Raw genomic sequence first — 20,690 nt, 5'->3', positions numbered from 1 at the left:
CAATACTTTACTGGGCAAATCCTGGTTGTTCCATTTCCTCCTTTATGTGGCCGACGATACGCTTATCGCGAGAATCGAGAACCTCGTTTAGTGTCAGCCTATTATCTGTTTCGAGCTAGCGTATTCCTTCCTTTTCCTCTCGTTCCATCTCCTTCATCCTTTCTCTTCCTTCTCATTGCATTTCCTTCACTCTTTCCCATCCTTCACGTTCGTTTTGCTTTCCTCTTTCCCTTACCTCGCGTTCCTTTTCCTTAATTCTTTCTCCTTATTCCTGTTCCCGTTCCTTTATACTCTCTCTCAAATCTACCTACCGTAGCAACAGAGACAGAAAATCGTTTTCTGTCGCCGTTAAGTTACAGCACCTCATCTTTCGGTTCGTCTTGTTAGTATCAGTAGTAGCGTCAGCTGATCTGGCACAGTGTTCCCACACTGGAAAGGAACATCTGGTTACCTACCTCGGTTTCTTCGGTGTCATTAGTCTGGAATTCTGAGCTATTATCCTCTGTTGCGTTATAACCCAACTCACGAATATTACCTGTTTGCTTTAATTCAGTCAGGTTATCTCCGTCTAGAATTCCTTCCTCTTAGGCCTACACATGTTGGATACCTAATTACACTATGCACAATATACAAACAGAAATAGAAGGCACAAGAAATGTTAACATACTGAAAACACTACGATAATCAAAATAAAAAAATCACTGCCACCACTACTTCCTATACTACGAGCGATGATAGACTACAAAAGTAACTTTCCCACACATCACTGAAAATTGTGTATCGAAAGAAGCAATTTTGAAAATGCACAAATAGAATTTAACTTACCGCATGCCCCCAAAGACATTTATTATTTTTCGTATTGATGCCTGTGGGTTGCTTGGAATCGTATCCTAACCTTGGATGTTATGCAGTTTTATAGTTTTGCTAAGGATGTTATTAGCAGCAATTTCTCTCAGCTTATTATCTTGCCGATCAATTTGTACACGTACATGAAAGAAAATACAGCACAAATTACGATGAAATACGGTTGTTGTACCTTGTACCACACATAACTTTCTGGTCACACCGTATGGGCGCTAATGTGGTGATTTTTTCGCGCGCCCGCTCGCGCGACTGTGTGTGTGTGTGTGTGTGTGTGTGTGTGTGTGTGTGTGTGTGTGTGTGTGTGTGTGTGTGTGTCTGTGTGTGTCGCGTACTGTTGGAGTAACACATCGTAAGACCACATGAGGCTATATACAACATATTCACTACAGTCTCTTATAACGGAAGAGTATTACTATTTTTGATACTGTTAAGGCTTCCTTTGTTCAAGTGCCTGATAAATGAATCAGAAATATCTCTCGGTTGTCATGGAATTTCTTTTCACATGGATAGTAATTTGTAGTTCGTTGGAGAAACACCATTTGCGTGGTACACTTATTATTAATTCAAAGCTGAACACTTTAACTGAGAGAATGTGTCACCTGAACAAAAGATAGCCGTGAAGCGGCAACCACAAGAATCTATCTTGATATCGGTACCACTCTTTGCAAAATGAATGAAATAAGCTTTAGTCTGTCATGCAAGAAATTAATTGTGTTTGACCTCCTTTTTGCTTTACGCCAGGTCAGATTGGGGTAATTTGTAAAAGAATCTGCTGTTTGGCAAATGGCTGCGAACAATACTAATTACAACTCTCGCTGTACCTCATTAATCTCTGAAAGATGTTAGTTTCCATTCAGAAAGCTGTTGCACATAGCGACTCTTATATTGACTTGTAAATTACAGACTGCAGCGACCAGTCGCCCTTTTTTAAATTTTATTGTGCAGATCTAGATTTCGGCTGGAAGCTAGCCATTCTCAATGGACTTATTTTCGCTGAATGCATGTAATGCCTGTTGGTCGGGCTTGGGTTCATTGAACTGTGGATGAAGTCCGACTAAGAGGCATTACATGCATTGAGCGAAAATAATAGTGCATTGAGAATGGCTGGCTTCTAGCCGAAATCTAGATCTGCACAATAAAATTTAAAAAAGGACGACTGATCGCTGCAATCTATAATTTACAAATTAATTTTTCATACATGTTGGGAAGCTAATACTACTGACGTAAGTGGTTTGGCCATCGATAACCGTAAATATGTTACAAGATAAATATGTGTCCTTCCACGTCTATCTCATGGGAAGATACGAACCAGAGTAAAAAGACAATGAAAATCTATTTGTGTTTTTTTCGTTGTTCTCTGTATCTTTACTATAAAGCATAGATTATCCTGCAATATCGGTATTGTTTTTCATACACATCAAATTGAGGTAACTGATATTTTATGTGCTATTTTGCACATAAGATAACAGTTCGTTTACCATTTTATGTGAACCATAAATAAATGTTTCTCGTTCCCAGTGGACCAGTACAGTTGCTATAAGATGGACATCAACAACAGTAGAACGCGGATAATGGGAGGTAGTCGAATAAAATGAGGAGATGCTGAGGAAATAAGATTAGGAAAGGAGATACAGCAGTAGATGAATTGTTCCATATGGGGAGTAAAATAACTGATGACAGCCGAACTAGAGAGGATATAAAATTTAGACTGGTAATGGCAAGGAAAACTTTCCTGAAGAAAAGAAATTTGTTAACATCGAATACAGATTTGAGTGTTAGGAAGTAATTCTGAAAGAATTTGTACGGAGTATGGCCATGTATGGAAGTGTAACATGCACTGTAAACAATTTAGACATGAAGAAAATAGATGCTTTTGAAATGTAGGACTACAGAGGAATGCTGACCATTAGATGGGTAGATCACATAACTAATGAGGAGGTACTGAATAGAACTAGGGAGAGAAGAAATTTTTGCCTCAACGTGACTAGAAGAAGGGCTCGGTTGATAGGACACACTCTGAAACACCGAGAGATCACCATATTAGTATTGGGAGGGAAGTGCGGGGCGTAAAAATCGTAAAGGGAGACCAAGAGATAAATATAGTAAGCAGATTCAGAAGGATTTAAGTTACAGTAGTTATTCGGAGACGAAGAAGCTTGCACAGGATAGAGTAGACGGAGAGCTGCATCAGACTGAAGACCACAACAGCGACATCGGTTGCTACGTCGCTGGGTGCTTGCTCGTTGCGGACGCTCTTCGGGGCTCTGGGGGCAGCGGCCGGAATGCACACACTTGTGGCGATGCGTGGCGTGCGTGCGACGTGCCGCTCCACGGATATAATTCGAAACTTTTGCTGAGGTACGCGTGTTAATTCCCTGAAGTCAACGACACTAGAGAGGTGGTTAAACTTCTCACTACTCGAAAGACAGTAGTCAAAAGCCGCGTAACCATCTAACTATTTCCAGAAACTTTCCGAGATTCGGCCAGTGGACTGGAACGCGTAAACCGCTAGCTGTCGATATACCGCCCCCAATCGACTCTAAACAACTTCCCCGGTATTCTCTACACAGCAAAACCGGAACAGAGTTTGTGAGGATACCGCAGTCATATTCGAACTTAGCAGAAGTACACTGACTGTCATGCATTAGGGTTGAAGCTGTTGAAACCAACAGTTGGTCTACGAAGGTTTCCTTGACTCTTGAGTGCATGTCTGTGTGGACTCGCTAAAATGTATGAGAGTGGTTTATAGGACCCCTGCCTCAAAACTAACAGAAAATGTTGCTATTAAAAGAAGTATTATCAAATTTTGAAAGGGATGTTGACACACAATGAATAAGAAAGCATCGATTCTGGTATTGACGTTCGGTTTAGTACAGTATGAAGTACAGTCGTATAAACTACATCGTAATCTTCCAGAGACTTGATAGCTAACGCTGAAATGAATTGGATCACACCAGAAGATTTGCTCATAAAAAAAAAACACTCTTCAAAAATAATTTCTGTGTGTCCTTTGCCTACACTTTTTGTGTATTTGTAGAATATTTGAAAATTCTTGCGCAGTCTTCGGCTATTGTGGCTTGTAGAACCTTCTCCTCATCACGTGAGAAAAATTCTGTTTTTATCATATCTGTCTTCCACTTAGGTGGGAAGTTGCTGTGAAAAAAAGCACAAGACATTTACTGTTACTACATCTAAAATTTTTGTCTTTAAGAGGAAGTATTATCTTCTTGTCTGTCCCTTTTAAATGTATGCAAATGCCTTGTGGTCGAGAATCAACTTCTGATTTACCCTCATCACAGAATAAAACATTCTCTCAAAAGTTTTTATACCATCCACCCGCAGTGCTGCTGTGGCGCAGTGAAATTAGGAACATCACGCTTTTGTTCTTTTATTGCTTCATCATGTATATGTATCAAATTGTATTTGAGAACAAACTGATACGATAAAACTCCTATCTACGTGGAAGCCTTCATTTCTAGTGAAATTTCCTTTTTGTTTTGTTACACAACCTCCTAATGGAGCAGTAGGAATTTTCATGATTTTGTGTACCCGTATTCTGTTCTTTGGTGGTAGTGATTTCCTCTACTAACTTCCATTATGACCGATAGGAAAATCAGCAGTTGTGTAGCCTGTATCGACCAGTTCTTCACTGCTCGCTTGACTTAAGACTGTGGAAGATGCGAGTACATTATCGTGGGAGCCGTCAATGCCTGAATCTCGGCTATCTTCTTTATCAAATAGAGATTCGTCTCGAAGCTATTCATTAGTAGTTGATTCGAAATTTCGATCACTCGTGCTGACGTCAGATGGTGTTCTTTTGTATCGTACACGTATTATAAAGAATAGAAGTATCATACATAATTATTTTGGCAATTAGCGATGCACTTACACTCAGAAGAGTACTCGGTTGCAGGTATTACAGTACTTTTGAACCCTCATAAAGAGTATAACTGTGTAAAACTGAGATTTGTCATCAGTAACTTGCCGTCTCAATGCAGAACTCAAATCGGTGACAAATGAACTGTTAGAAAGATATACTAAGGGACGAGAAAGAGCTCTATCTTATATTAGATGTGTAGGATTACAAAAGTCATTAAATAACATAAGTAATTTAACTTACAACAAAGCATTTTCTTGAATTAGATTTTCACTCTGCAGCAGAGTGTGCGCTGATATGAAACTTCTTGACCGGTTAAAACTGTGTGCCGGACCGAGACTAGAGCTCGGGACCTTTGCCTTTCGCGGGCAAGTGCTCTCGTTCTGGAAACATCCCCCAGGCTGTGGCTAAGCCATGCCGCCGCAATATCCTTTCTTCTAGGAGTCCTAGTTATGCAAGGTTACAGAAAAGCTCCTGTGAAGTTTGGAAGGTAGGAGACGAGGTATTGACAGAATTGAACCTGTGAAGGCGGATGCTGAGTCGTGGTTGCGTAGCTCCGTGATAGATCACTTGCCCGCGAAAGTCAAAGGTCCAGAGTTCGAGTCTCGGTCCGGCACACAATTTTAATCTGTCAGAAAGTTTCAACAATTTTCTTTTTCTGAAGAATGTCAGTAGCATTTGCAAAAATTCCACAGGAGAGCGATAAAAATAAACTATTTGCGAAAATGTAAGGTTTGCGGTTCTCGCAGACTCCTGCTACGCACGCGAGGGTTGAGAGTGGCGTCGCGTGGGCTGGCTGGCGCCAGCTGCTGACGTCACTAGCCGAGCGGCCGCGGCGTGGGTGCGCAGCCAGCCGCGCGTGTGACGTAGGCGGGATGTTGTGTAAACACAGTACCAGGGTGATAACAGTCTGGCGCTAGATACGCACTAACGCTTGCGTGTTGTGGTAGTGTGAAAGTACAATAAATGTCAAAGAAAAATTACGAATATAACATGGCATTCAGTAACTCGTTGATCCCAGGTAAAAGGAGAAACAAAATATTATCCTTCTTCATGCCCTGCGTGAACTTGGTCGACATGGAGAAATCGGTGAGAAGGTTACAAGTTCAGTGTCACTCGGTAAAAAGATAAAAAAAAAAAAACGCTCAAATCTTTGGGGGAACAAATGGAAATACATTATGTGATCAAAAGTATCCGGACACCTGGTTGAAAATGGCTTACAAGTTGGTGGCGCCCTCCATTGGTAATGCTGGATGTCAGTATAGTGTTGGTGCACCCTTAGTCTTGATGACAGCTGCCACTCTCGCAGGCATACGTTCATTCACGTGGAGGAAGGTCTCTTGGGGAGTGGCAGCCCATTCTCCACGGAGTGCTGCACTGAGGAGAGGCGTCGATGTCGGTCGGTGACACCTGGCACGAAGTCGGCGTTGCAAAACATCTATAGGTTTCAGATGAGGACTCTGTGCAGGCCAGTCCATTACAGGGACGTTATTGTCGTGTAATGACTCCGCCACAGGCCGTACATTGTGAACAGGTGCTCGATCCTGTTGGAAGATGCAATCCCTATCCCCGAATTGCTCTTCGACGGTAAGAAGCAGGAAGGTGCTTAAAACATCAGTGTAGGTCTGTGCTGTGACAGTGCTACGCAAAACAACAAGTGGTGTAAGCCCCCTCCACGAAAAACACGACCACACCATAACACCACCGCCTCCTAATCTTACTGTTAGTCCTACACACGCTGGCAGATGACGTTCACCGGGCATTCGCCATACCCGCACCCTGCCGTCGCATCGCCACATCGTGTACCGTGATTAGTCACTCCACACAACGTTTTTCCACTGTTCAATCGTCTAATGTTTAGGCTCCTTACACTAAGCGAGGCATCGTTGGGCATTTACCGGCATGATGTGTGGCTTATGAGCAGCCGCTCGACCATGAAATCCAAGTTTTCTCACCTCCCGCCTAATTGTCATCGTACTTGCCGTGGATTCTGATGCAGTCTGGAATTCCTGTGTGATGGTCGAGATAGATGTCTGCCTATTAAACATCATGACCTTCTTCAACTCTCGGCGTTCGCTATCAGTCAACATACGAGGTCGGCCTGTGTGCTTTGTGCTGTACGTGTCACTTCACGATTCTACTTCACTATCACATCGGAAACGTGGCCTAGGGATGTTCAGGCGTCTGGAAATCTCGAGTGCAGACGTCTGATACAAGTGACATCCAATCACCTGACCACGTTCGAAGTCTGAGTTCCTCGGAGCGCTCCATTCTGCTCTGTCACGATGTCTGATGACTATTGAGGTCGCCTATCTGGAGTACCTGGAAGTGGGTGGCAGCACAATGCACCTAATATGAAAAACGTGTGCAGTTGAGTGATATGGGGTCCCTGATACGTCTAGATACGACTCTTGACAGGTGACGCGTACGTAAGTATCCTGTTTGATCACATGCATCCATTCATGCTCATGGTGCATTCCGACGGACTTGGGCCATTCCAACAGAACAATGCGAAACCCAACGCGTCCATAATTGCTACGGAGTGGCTCCACAAAGAATCTTCTGAGTTTAAACACTTCCGCTGGCCTCCAAGCTCCCCAGACATGAGCGTTATTGAGTACGTCTGGGATGCCTCGCAACGTGCTGTTCAGAAGAGATCTCCACCTCCTCCTACTTTTACGGATTTATGGACAGCGCTGCAGAATTCGTGGTGTCAGTTTCCTCCGGCACTACTTCAGACATTAGTCGAGTCCAAGCCACATCGTGTTGCGCCACCTTTCCGTGCTCGCGTGGACCCTACACGATATTAGGCATGTGTACCACTTTCTTTGGGCCTTCAGTGTTTTATTGCACGAAAATCCAGCGCGACACATCTGTCGCGTATTGTATCAGATTCAGCACTGCCTTCGTTTACATCACCGTTCGCAGTGCGGTACGAAATCGAGTGGTAGGAATCCGCCTAGCGGACGCCCCGAGGTCTGAGAGACAAAGCTCTTTCGAACTGAAGTAATGCCTCCGCCCTCAGACGCCCGGCACGGCCCCCGCTGCGCCCTGAGGCGGCAGCTGTTATACAGCCCGGGCCACGCCGTGTTGCGCTCCCGTGCGCTGTCGCCGCCGCCCTCGTCCCGAATTTCACGCGCCGCCGGCGCAGACCCGCTGTAAGGCGAGCGCGGCACTGTAGTTGGCGCCACCGACAGAGCCCTATCTGCTTACTGGCGCGCCACAAAAAAGCGGCGGCACACGTGTCCTCTTGTCGCGGGCACACGCTGCCAGCTCGCGTCGGCGGCAGCAGCGGGTCAGCCGTCCCCCTCCTGACCTCCCCCACCCCTCCCTGCCTCCCCATCCTCTTCCCTTTCCGCTGCTCTCGCCCGAATCGACAGCGCTCTTCCGTTTCTGCTCTCCCAAAAATCTCTTCACGAATTACTTACATCCGCGGAAATTTGTCCCAGACGGGGAAATTGCCAATTTGTTGCATCTGATTCGTTGAAATCACAAACGAATAGTAGCCCGAAAACTACACACATCAAAAAAGTTTTGCATCACCCCGGTTCCCAGAACTCCAGAAGATAGACGCTGACTGTGGATGTTGTATCACAGACACAGTCCCCTTGACAGTTCAGAGATGTTACTAAACCCACCCCAAGATGTAAACAACCGTGCATGAGCAGCGCCTATTAGACGGAGGGGGTCCGACAGCCGATCAGTTCCAGTCATTCCAGCAGGAATCAGGCACACGGGTCGTGTTGCCGGTAGTTCAACAATGCCTAGACGGTCAATACCGCGATTCGTTACTTTGTGCCAGGAAGGGTTCTCAACAAGGGAAGTGTCGAGGCGTCTCGGAGTGAACAAAAGCAATGTTGTTCGGACATGGAGGAGACACAGAGAGACAGGAACTGTCGATGACATTCCTCGCTCAGGCCGCTGAAGGACTACTACTCCAGTCGATGACCGCTATCTACGAATTATGGCTCGGAGGAACCCTGACAGCAACGCCACCATGTTGAATAATGCTTTTCGTGCAGGCACAGGTCGTCGTGTTACGACTAAAACTGTGCGCAATACGCTGCATGATGCGCAACCTCACTCCTAACGTCCATGGCGAGGTCCATCTTTGCAACCACGACACCATGCAGCGCGGTACAGATGGGCCCAACAACATGCCTGATGGACCGCTCAGGATTGGCATCACGGCCGGCCGCGATGGTCTCGCGGTTCTAGGCGCGCAGTCCGGAACCGTGCGACTGCTACGGTCGCAGGTTCGAATCCTGCCTCGGGCATGGATGTGTGTGATGTCCTTAGGTTAGTTTGGTTTAAGTAGTTATAAGTTCTAGGGGACAGCAGTTGAGTCCCATAGTGCTCAGAGCCATTTGATTGGCATCACGTTCTCTTCACCGATAAGTGTCGCATTTGCCTTCAACCAGAGAATCGTTGGAGACGTGTTTGGAGGCAATCCGGTCAGGTTGAAATATCGGCACCATATTGGCGAGGTATTCGTCTTCACGGGCGACAATTCGCGCCCCCATCGTGCACATCTTGTGAATGATTTCTTCAAGATAACGATATCGCTCGACTAGAGTGGCCAGCATGTTCTCCAGACATGAACCCTATCAAACATGTCTGGGATAGACTGGAAAGGGCTGTTTATGGACGACGTGACCCTCCAACCACTCTGAGGGATCTACGTCGAATCGCCGTTGAGGAGTGGGATAATTTGGACCAACAGTGCTTTGATGAACTTGTGGATGATATGCCTCGACGAATACAGATATGCATCAATGCAAGAGTACGTGCTAATGAGTATTAGAGGTACCGGTGTGGACAGCAATCTGGACCACCGCCTCTTGAAGGTTTCGCTGTATGATGGTACAGCATGCAATGTTTGGTTTTCATGAGCAATAAAAAAGGCGAAATGATGTTCATGTTGATCTCTATTCCAATTTTCTGTACAGTTTCCCGAACTCTCGGAACCGAGGTGATGCAAAACTTTTTTTCCTGTGTGTAATCGATATTTGCTCTGTTGCCTGAACATAGCCAATCACCGCGCTTTTGTTCACTGCCAGATCTCCGTAGACATTCTACAAGCTGGGGCGCTACCGTTTCTTACTAAAATACTCTCGGTGACACCTTTCTCCCTGAACGCACCTCCCATACAGACGCCATTTTGAAGCCTACGTTAGCGCCGCCACATGCTGGAACGTCATGAAGCGATAGGGGCTGAAGCGGCAATATTGCAAGATGTCCCACAACAAATTCCGTGGTTTTCAACCGCAAGTGGCCGAGAAAACTGTGTTGCATTACCTGTTGTTCACTCTTGCTAACACGTGTGCTTATATGACAAGCATCGCAGCATGTCAGCCTCGACAGCTGTCGCAGCGTAACGGATGTGACACACTTGTTATGTTTACGTGAGACACATCTCCAAAGCACCAAAACCGGATTTCGAAGACGATAATTGTTTTTCATTGTCGTTCGTACATGTTAAGACGTGCAGCGATTTGGTTAACGCAGTGAAATATCGGTTTTCCTATCGTCATTTGTTTTACACAATGACCTCTACAAATCAAATGATCCAGTTTCCGATTCAATTAGCATTGTAGCTGCTTATCTTCAACTCAATATCGGAGATAAACAACATCGTGTGTGTGTGTGTGTGTGTGTGTGTGTGTGTGAATTACTAAGGGACCAAATTGCCGAGGTCATCGGCCCCTAGACTTACACACTAGTTGAACTAACTTACGCTAAGAACAACACACGCACCAATGGGCGCGGGAGGACTCGAACCTCCGGCGGGAGGGGCCGCGGAATCCGTGACATGGTGCCTCAAACCACGCGGCCATTTCGCGCGGAAAACAATTTCGTGTTCAGTCTAATATTCATACTTTTCCATCACTGCTCAAAAAGTCAATCCGTCTAGATTAGCCGAAACGTTTTGAAAATAAAACTAACGTGACAACCGAAGCACGCTTCAAGAACGGTTGTGCCTGTACGCGGGAGAAAAATCGGTTGTGGAAGAGGAAACCCGGTAGCTTGGACTGCATTTCCAAGATCGACGTTTGAGTAATAGAGTTATGGTGAATTCCAGTTCGGGGAGCCGGACATAAGAGCGGCAAGATTCGTGACTGGTACATTTAACCATCGCGAGAGCGTTACAGATCTCATAGAAAGTTTGGAGTGGGACACACTTGCAGATAGACGGTGCGCTAAACAGAAGGGGCTGCTCACTAAATTCCGAAATCCGATCTTCACCGAGTATGTAGAGCATATATTATTACCACCAATTTTCAAAACGCGCAATGATCACCATTCAAAGATAAGGGAAATAAGAGCGTTCAGACAGTCGTTTTTCCTTCGCGCGATCCGCGAGTGGAACAGAGGGGGGGAAATATGACTTTGGAGCGAATTGTGCCCTCCGCCACACACCGGCTAGCGGTGATGTAGATGTAGATGTAGACAAACGTACTGACTGCAGGCCCGGAAACCACGGCGCGAGAGCACGTGACGCGTCTGGCATAGCCATTTTACTCACAGCCCTGTACGAGCACAAAAGCTGTGGTTTCGTCCAGAGATCCCGGCGCCACAGCAAAGTCGACAACGCGAACCGATACCGCAGGCTTCAGGCAATCCGCAACGACATACTGGCGGCGCTCTGATGACCGGACCGGGCCTTCCCTCATAGCACACCAGCGTCCTCACGCAAAGGGTCAACATAGAGTGCAGCCAGTTCGAGACCTAAGGTGCAGCAGTCAACATCATCGGTTAGGACAGTAATAGTTACAGTTTCTGAAGATACGTACTTCGTAAAGTTGAAATTGTACCTCAAGAGAACAATTTGTTAATTAGACTTCAAGTGATGCTTTGGTAGTCTATGACAAGTGTAAACTATCCAGTACACATGTGGCAAAGTGAAGTAAATCATTTATAAATTCACCAGGTGTGCTCAAATAGTAGTCACTTTATATTTTTATGGAAAGATATTTATCCCCTTCAAAGTAATCACCCCCAGATACAATACACTTGTGCTAATGCTTCTTCCAACCCTCGAAGCGCTTCCCACAACCACTTTTTGGTACAGCCTTGAGTACTTCCAACGATGCAGTTTTTATTTCCTCAGTCGTTGAAAATCTGGGAACAGAAAAAAGTCGCAGGACGCCAAATCCGGTGAATATGGTGTCTGAGGCATGACTGTCGTGTTGTTTTGGCCAAAAAGTCTGTCACAAGCAACGATGAATGAGCAGGTGCAATGTCGTGATGCAAAAGCCATGATTTGTTTTTTAAAACAATTCTGGTCATTTATTGCGTATTGCTTCTCGCAGACGGTGCAAAACGTCAAGGTAATACTTCCTATTGACCGTACGACGTTGAGGCAAAAATTCATTATGCACTACGCAACAATAACAAAAAAACAGTGAGCAAAACTTTGACATTTGATGTAACTTGGCTTGGTTTTTTGAGTCTTACTTCCATTGGGACCATTTGGTTCCGGTTTCGGCTTCAGTCTGCCAAAAAAAAAAAAAAATATTAAGTAAGCTGTACACTTGAAACTGTGAACATATGTTCGAGACATGTGACCAACATAACAAAAAAAGATCGTTAATCGAATTACGTTGCCCGCGCAATCTGAAAAGTCACCTTCGCTTGTAATAAAGTGAATTAATATTTCATGTGCTCTAGTGTGATGAGACTTCTCCTAGAGCAATGAAAGAACCCAAAGTTGTGGCCAGACGAAAGTAGTTTCGCCTGGTCATAATAAATGCTGTGGCCTCCATAGCTACTGCGCTCAAAGCCCTCTGTACAAATGCCGTGCCAGTGGTGGATACTGTGCTCACAGCCCTCTGTAAATGCTCCAGCTGGTGCAGCCACTGTGCTCACAGCTCTCTATAAATGCTGTCGTTACCATATGCAGCTGGGCTGCATTGACCACGGTAACAGGGCTTTGGTTCTACACGGTCTAGGCAGTGAGCCGAACAGAGTTTATGCGGCAGATACCAGTACGTCAGTGCATGCTGTTTAAACTCTCTGCCAGAATTTACCAATTTTAGCAACTGGCTAGTGATGGCAACCCACGAGCAAGAGTGAGACACCTGGAGAACACGATTGCCAGGCCAAAAGTTGAACATTCTCTTTATGAGGCAGGTCAGGACAGCACACATAACATATTGTCTAGCGTTATCTTCTTGAAGTATAACGTCACAGAGCCTTGTAATAAAGATGGCAGCCTTTGGCCTTAATACGTCCGAGATGTAGTGCTGGTGTCTAAATCAGCGGATATACCCGACAGTATCATCACGCCAAGTGCTGCGTCCATATGATGATGGCGAGTGCCGTCCGGCAACGTTCGTTCTCCTCAAGGCTCCGGCGTGTAGATACGCACTTCTGTTTGCTGAACACAGAACCTATACACAGATGGTGTGTGCAGAGCTCTGGCACCGTATGTGCGCCTCTGTCTGCTGCCTTGTCAGTGGAAGCTGAAACACTGGTTATTGTGCTGATTGTGTGCTGATTGTCCAGGTGTCGTCACGGTGTTCGTGTGGACACAATCGCCTTCCTGCAAACAAGACCATTTCATTCGAACCATGTGCCTGCGCGGCCGAACGAACAGTAAGTAATTCCACTCGGGAATATAGTCCGATTAAAGTTACTCGATAGTTGTCGTCTATCACTTGTCACTACTTGAAAGGAGAGACAGCATTGGTCGTATATTTTTGTTTATTATCGCAAAATCGATTTTCGGTCACTTAGTGACCATCTTCAGTGCTGTAATATATAACTTAGATTAGTAAGCACTGGTGTCAATAAGCTTACGGCGATCACATAGCTCAGTCTATGTGATCGCCGTAAGCTTATTGACACCAGTGCTTACTAATCTAAGTTATATATTACAGCACTGAAGATGGTCACTAAGTGACCGAAAATCGATTTTGCGATAATAAACAAAAATATACGACCAATGCTGTCTCTCCTTTCAAGTATACCCATTATCTGGTCGTAATGCACAGGACACTATGTGTTGCCACATCGGGGGCCAGGTACTGCTGGGCTATAGGTTACACACAAACACGGCAGGTCACTTTACACATGCTGTTAATCTGTAATGCGGAACGATGTTGGAAGTGGTCGGCGCGAGGTATGTCGGAAATGCGAGATGCTCTGTCGACAGCAGATTTTAAGTGGCGTATGAGTGAACTGCGGTAGACGTCGGGTTTCGTAGCCCTTAATTTAGACATGTCCTAACCTAACTAAAACTTCGTGGTGTGCAATGTATCCGGAAGAAACAGCGGTCAACAGTCTGTAACAGAAAAAAAAGAAAAAAAAGGGGAAAAAACAGTTTCAACGCTAAAAGCAAACTGCAAGGTTTCGCTATCATTGGTTACCTGCGGTTACCCTCGTGCTGGCTAAATGAGCTGCAGCATCAACAAACGATGAACAGTCCTGGTTGGTACTTGGTTGCACAAGCAGAGTCCAAACGAAAGGAGAATGGTAGAAAGAAAAATAAATGTAAAAAAAGTCATTACTTTGATGAAAATTAGAAATAAAAAAGTTACATTTAAACCGATTAATTGAATAAAAATATAACGAAACTCTCTTGATTAGATTTATGAATAAAAAAATTCCTCTACATTGGACGAGAATTGAACCTACGACCTTATACAAGTGAAGTTCATACGTTAACCATTGCACTACACCAGATCGTGTGCTAGCCCTGTCGCAACGATAAAATGCAGCCTTCAGAAATTCGGCTCCATACAATTTTGTGCGAAGCTTATCTAATATAAGCCGATCTCTATGACTATGATAACTGTGTATATGACGCTGGATCGTGTCGTAAGCAGAAGTATCTAGTAGTGTTTGCTTAGTGATGTGTCTGAAATGTGTGTACTGCATTAGCATCGTCCTCTCTCTCTCTCTCTCTCTCTCTCTCTCTCTCTCTCTCTCTCTCTCTGTGTGTGTGTGTGTGTGTGTGTGTGTGTGTGTGTGTGTGTGTGTGTGTGTGAGGAGTGACTTTTGCTTTTGGTGAGGTTGTCATGTGTACTGAAATACGAAGTAAAATTCCAGACCCGTGATTCGGGATCCAAACACATCAAGAAAGATTGCCAGACAAGTAACTCGAAGTGAAATGAGCTATTGTTGTGCTAGTTTGATAACGGCGAACAGTTCGGGTGTGACGTTGAGCGTTGTGGTTGGAGGAAACCAGCTCCAGCGCGTGCAGTGTCAACAATCAAGTAATTTTCATTAGATGATGATGATGATGATGATGACGATTGGTTTGTGGGGCGCTCAACTGCGTGGTTACAAGCGCCCGTACAAATTCCCAGTCTTTACACAGTCCAATCTCGCTACTTTCACGAATGATGATGACAACACAAACACCCAGTAAGAGGGCAGAGAAAATCCCCAACCCTGCTGGTATCGAACCCCGGACCCCGTGATCCAGAGGCATCACGATAGCCGCTAGACCACGAGCTGCGGACATTTTTATCGGACTGTAGTTGCGTGGAGCCCTCGAGATCCTGCGTGTCACTGAGTGAGTATGGTTTTCCTGGACTGAATAATTCCATATTCGCATAACGGTCGTGGGACCTCGACCATAGTGACAGCAGTACTGCGCATCGGTATCGCACACTGTCGCCGACACTTGCTGGGAGACGTTTCTCCTTCTTACGAGAAGCACAACGCCATTTTCTCACTAACAGCTAACATTCAGGCCACCGCTAGCCTGTGCCTACACAGAGACTGCAGACGACGCTACTCGTGTCTGCTTTGTGCGGCTGCGTCGGAATGCTTATCGTCTGTGTTTCTGAGCCACTTGCACGTTTCTCGGGTTGCGCCTCCTTGGCGTTGCAGCTTTAATGGGCGGCGGTCTCTCTCCGGCTATTTCAACAGGGCCAGAACACAATTATAGGGAGACGAGGGCGAGTTTGGTTTCGTTCACTGCCAACCGGTCATCGACGTCAATGGCCGAAGTTAACGCGAGCTCGATAGCTCGATCACTTTCCGAATCTTCCAGAATTGCACGGTAACAGTAACAAACTTTCAGTCTCGGATGCTTTTAACTCGCACGTCAAAAATGACTTGCAAACTAGATTTCACGATCTACGTGTCCTCCAAATAACTACACGGCTGGTACTCGAACCCTTCTCGGTAGACACAGGTGGGTTCCGTCAGCAGTTGCAAAACCGGTAGGTTCGCTCGAAACGCGAATGCCAAGCCCGAGCGCTTATTCGAGAATACGGTTGGAAGTGGAGCCGTGGCAGCAAGGTGAGCCGAGGCGTCCGCTGCAGCCGTCCCGCGCGGCACGCTCGGCGGAGGCGCGCTCCGGCGAGCCGCGGCAGCTCCTGCGCGGGGCACAGTGCACAACTGGAAGCAGGCACAGATCGAATTGTTAAAGCCTAAAAAGGGAAAAATTAGACACGGACTTCCCGTGATAAGTTAAGGAGCGTCGTGTCACACTCGAGCCAACTGGGCGAGGATTATTGGCTCTGAGCAGTATGGGACTTAACATCTGTGGTCATCAGTCCCCTAGAACTTAGAACTACTTAAACCTACCTAACCTAAGGACATCACACACATCCATGCCCGAGGCAGGATTCGAACCTGCGACCGTACCAGTCGCGCGGTTCCGGACTGAGCGCCTAGAACCGCTAGACCACCGCGGCCGGCATCGGGGGATTATTCATACAGGTACAAGATAAGGATTGTTTTGCTCCCACCTACCGGTTTCAACTACTTTTCGGGGTCTCCCCACTACCGGTTGGAGGTTTATAAAGAAATTTTTCGTGCTGTCTTGTACATAATAAACGTGCTCATATCTATTGATTTGTGCCAGTACTCTTATTTACGACAGTTTGTCTTTGTCTCGTTATAGGCGATCCTCAGTCCCACACTTCCGACGTTTTTGCCAGTTTCTGAAGTTTGAGGTCTACCTGAGTGAGGTTCATCGTCGATGTGCCAGCGAAAAACTTGTGCTCTCGATAAGGAATGGTCCCCATAAGCCTGTTTCAACTTATCAGAGGTCACTTTCGAGGACTCCCCAAGCTTAGCACAAAACTCGATGGGGTAACGTTCGACTAAATTCAGCTCTTCAATTTTCGTAGCACACAACAAAAACACAGCTTCACTGGTGGCGCTCTCAAAAATCACAGCACGATGTACAGAGCTGAAACTAGGACTGATCGTCTGGAAAGGTTGAACAACCCGGTCTACACAAGTAGAACAACGCAGCATTGCGAGATCGCTTGAAATGTTGTCAGCCTCATTAGTACCTCACACACCCCTTGTATGTTATACATATATTTATATATATTAAAAATATTTATCCTATGTGTGCCCAAGTGTTTATCAGCTTACTGTATAAAAATATGAAGTTAATCGGTCGAGAATCTTTCGATATTTTTGGTAATAACGGTTCATAACAGTTTGTTTTCATACACGGAGGTGACAAAAGTCATGCGTTAGCGACACGTACATACACAGACGTCGGCACAGTTGCACATACACGTGGTTCATGTGAAGACATTCCTGACGTGCTTACAGTCGCAAGACGGGAGTTGACACGATTTTGAATGTAGAATGGTAGATGGAGATAGATGCGTGGGACATTCCATTTCGGAACTGGTTAGGAATTCAGTATTCCGAGATGCACAGCGGCAAGAGTGTGCTGTTAATACCAGATTTCACGCACGATCTCTCACCACAGATAACGCAGTGGCCGATGGCTTCACCGGACGACTACAAGCAGCGGCGTTTGCCTAGAGTTGTCGGTGCTAACAGACGAGCAACACTGCGTGGAAGAAGGGCAGAAATAAATGTTGGCTGTACGGAGGACTTATCCGTTTGGACAGTGTGGCGAAATTTGGCGCTAAGGGGCTATGGCAGCAGGCGACGGACGCGAGTGCCTTTGCACAGCCCCTGCAGCACCCCTCCCGGCCCCCTCCTCTATCCACTATATGATCAAAAGTATCCGGACATACGCTTTTCATATTACGTGCATTGAGCTGCCATCTACTGCCAGGTACTCCGTATCAGCGGCCTCAGTAGTCGTTATCGTCTTCAGAGACCAGAATGGGGCTCTCCGCGGAACTCGTGGACTTCGAACGTCGTCAGCCGATTCGGACTGTGTCATATGTCTGTATGTGAGATTTCCATAATCCTAAACATCCTTAGGTCCACTGTTTCCGATGTGATCGTGAAGTGGAAACGTGAAGGGACACGTACAGCACAACACCGTACAGGCCGACCTCGTATGTTGACTGACAGAGACCGTCGACAGTTGAAGAGGGTCGCAATGTCTAACAGGCAGACATATATCCAGACCATCAGACAGGAAATCCAAACTGCAAGTACCGTGACAGTTAGGGGAGAGGTGTCAAAACGTGGATTTCATGGTCGAGCAGCTGCTCGTAAGCCACACATCACGCCGGTGAATCCCAAACTACGCCTCGCTTTGTGTAAGGAGCGTAAAAACTCGACGATTGAACAGTGAAAAACCGTTGTATGGACTGACAAATCACGGTACACAAACTGCCGATCCGATGGCAGGGTGTGGGTATGGCGAATGCCCAGTGAGCGTCATCCGCCAGCGTGTGAAGTGCCAAAAGTAAAATTCGGAGGCGGTGGTGTTATGGTGTCGTCGTGTTTTCCGTGTAGGAGCTTGCAGCCCTTGTTGTTGAGCGTGGCACTATCACGGCACAGGCACTGACGTTTTAAGCACCTTCTTGCTTCCCACTGTTGAAGAGCAATGCGGGGAAGGGGATTGCATCTTTCAAGATAATCGAGCACCTGTTCATAATGCACGGCCTGTGGCGGGTGGTTACACGACAGTAACATGTAATGGACTGGCCTGCACAGAGTCCTGAGCTGAATCCTATAAAACTGCTTTGGGATGTTTTGGAACGCCGACTTCGTACGACGCCTCACCGATCGATATCGATACCTCTCCTCAGTGAAGAATGGGCTGCCATTCCCCAAGACAGCTTCCAGCACCTGATTGAACGTATGCCTGCGAAAATGGAAGCTGTCATCGAGTCTAAGGGTGGGCCAACACCGTACTGAAATCCAGCATTGCCGATGGAGGCGCCACGAAGCTCTAAGTCATTTTCAGCCAGGTGTCCGGATACTTTTGATCGTACAGTGTATGTTGGACCCTAAGCGACTGGAAATTCGTGAGCTGCTCAGACGAATCTCGAATTTAGTTCGTGTGGTTTTAATGGGAAAAAAAATATTTATTATGTAAAATGAATGGATGAAAATAGGGAAGAAATGGCTTTAAATATTTTTGTTATTTACTCTTTCAGTACGAACTTTGTTGTAGAACCCTTTTTTTCCGTGTCGTAATAAAAATTCATTTAGACAGAATTAAGCACATTTAAAATTACGTGAACTTTAGCAACCCTCTGATGCTCATAAATTCAAACTAACTGATTAATAACATTTATGACTTTGAAAATAATTTAAATTAAATTTTTTACGTATTTCGGCCTTGGCACACATTTTCTAGATGCAGTGGGTTTTTAAATATTTACTGAATTCTTTCCCGGCGTTAGCTATGGAACACAAGACTGTCTCTGTTTGCATAAAATGGTTAAATATTGCCAAGCCGACCCGAACGTTTAATTATCATTGACAAAACACACTTCACTATACGTTTAAGTTATTTGCTTTAGAAATTGAAAGAACCAACAGATTAACAACTTCAACGTTAATTATCCGCCTATGAATGCACAAATGTAAAACCAGTAATAAATTCAGTCAGCCTCAGGATCGCTGTAAAAGAAAAATATTTCGTAATTCACTCCTAATTTTACCTGCTCCAGATTTACGGGTTTGGTTAATTTTATAGCGGAACAATTTTTTAAATTTGCCGCCGCTGCAAATCGTTCGGTCGCAGCCCAGCCCAGCAACACCAACGATAATCGTTAAAAGTGCTGAAAATTCTTTAAAGAAATATTATAGATGACATGGGCAAGCTAATTTACATTAGTAATACACAATTTTGATAAATTATAATGTATTTAGACCATAACAATAATTAAAATTACACACCTTTATAATTTCTCCTCTAATGGCGGCTAAAGACAGATACAGACAAAAGAAGTCTACTCATTCATATAATGCTACGCCACAGGTTCCACTCTCTCTCAGCTCTCGAGGAAGACGACAAAGAATGCACATTATGTAGTGCTATTTATACTATTGCTGATTATGAATATCTCTTTGTAATCTTACAACATTATTTTCCTCTGTGGCTATATTTTACATTTTTTCATCGCAGATATTAACATATTTCGTAATTACATTATGAGTATAGAAATATTACAATCATAAATACATCGAGAATATTATTAAAGAGAATATTAGAATAATAACCAACGTCCTTTATACAAAATTAAATAATATTTTTTGTTAAACAATTACAGTACATACGAATTGCTTCATAGCGGCGTACATAGTACAATTAAACGTCATTTCAGCTTATTAACAGTGTGTGTGCTGCCAGGGAACGTTACATGGTGCGCATGCCACACTAGGTGATGGAGTGAAGTTCTGGACGAGGCACGGTGCGAGCTGGTGGTGACACCTTCATTCCGGACGACTCGAGGGAACGATTTGGCCAACTAGATTGCCCAACACGAATCTCGTATTACATTATGGGACATATCGCGAGGTTTTGGAGTTACTGCCGGTTATGGAGGCAGCACGGCTCAATATTTTTGCAGGGTACTTCCAACGACATGTTGTGTCCGTGCTACGTCGAGTTGCTGCACTATGGCAGGCACGATATTAAGAGGTATTCTGTCACTTTTGCCAGGTCACTGTGTAGTACGGTGGTAAAGATAGCTTCTCCAATGGTCTCAGGTGTGTGCTCGAGATCGGCCTCCCCTCTTACTGTACTAGCGCCTTCAGCTCAGCCACTCTGGCCGTGCAGTGAGTGACGCCGCTGCTTTCGCTGTTT

The 20,690-nt window shown here is 45.3% G+C and overlaps 1 protein-coding gene across 1 annotated transcript in view; it reads left to right on the top strand.

The window, feature by feature from the left end:
* The window catches only part of LOC126195803 (cadherin-related tumor suppressor-like), a gene marked incomplete at its 5' end in the record, with an annotated part of 496,439 nt that overhangs the window by 271,118 nt on the left and 204,631 nt on the right, over positions 1 to 20,690 (top strand). The window lies entirely within an intron of this gene.

The sequence above is a fragment of the Schistocerca nitens genome, chromosome 7, assembly GCF_023898315.1.
Source record: "Schistocerca nitens isolate TAMUIC-IGC-003100 chromosome 7, iqSchNite1.1, whole genome shotgun sequence".
In the NCBI taxonomy this organism is placed as follows: Eukaryota; Metazoa; Arthropoda; class Insecta; order Orthoptera; family Acrididae; genus Schistocerca; species Schistocerca nitens.
This window is presented reverse-complemented; position numbering and strand designations above follow the sequence as displayed.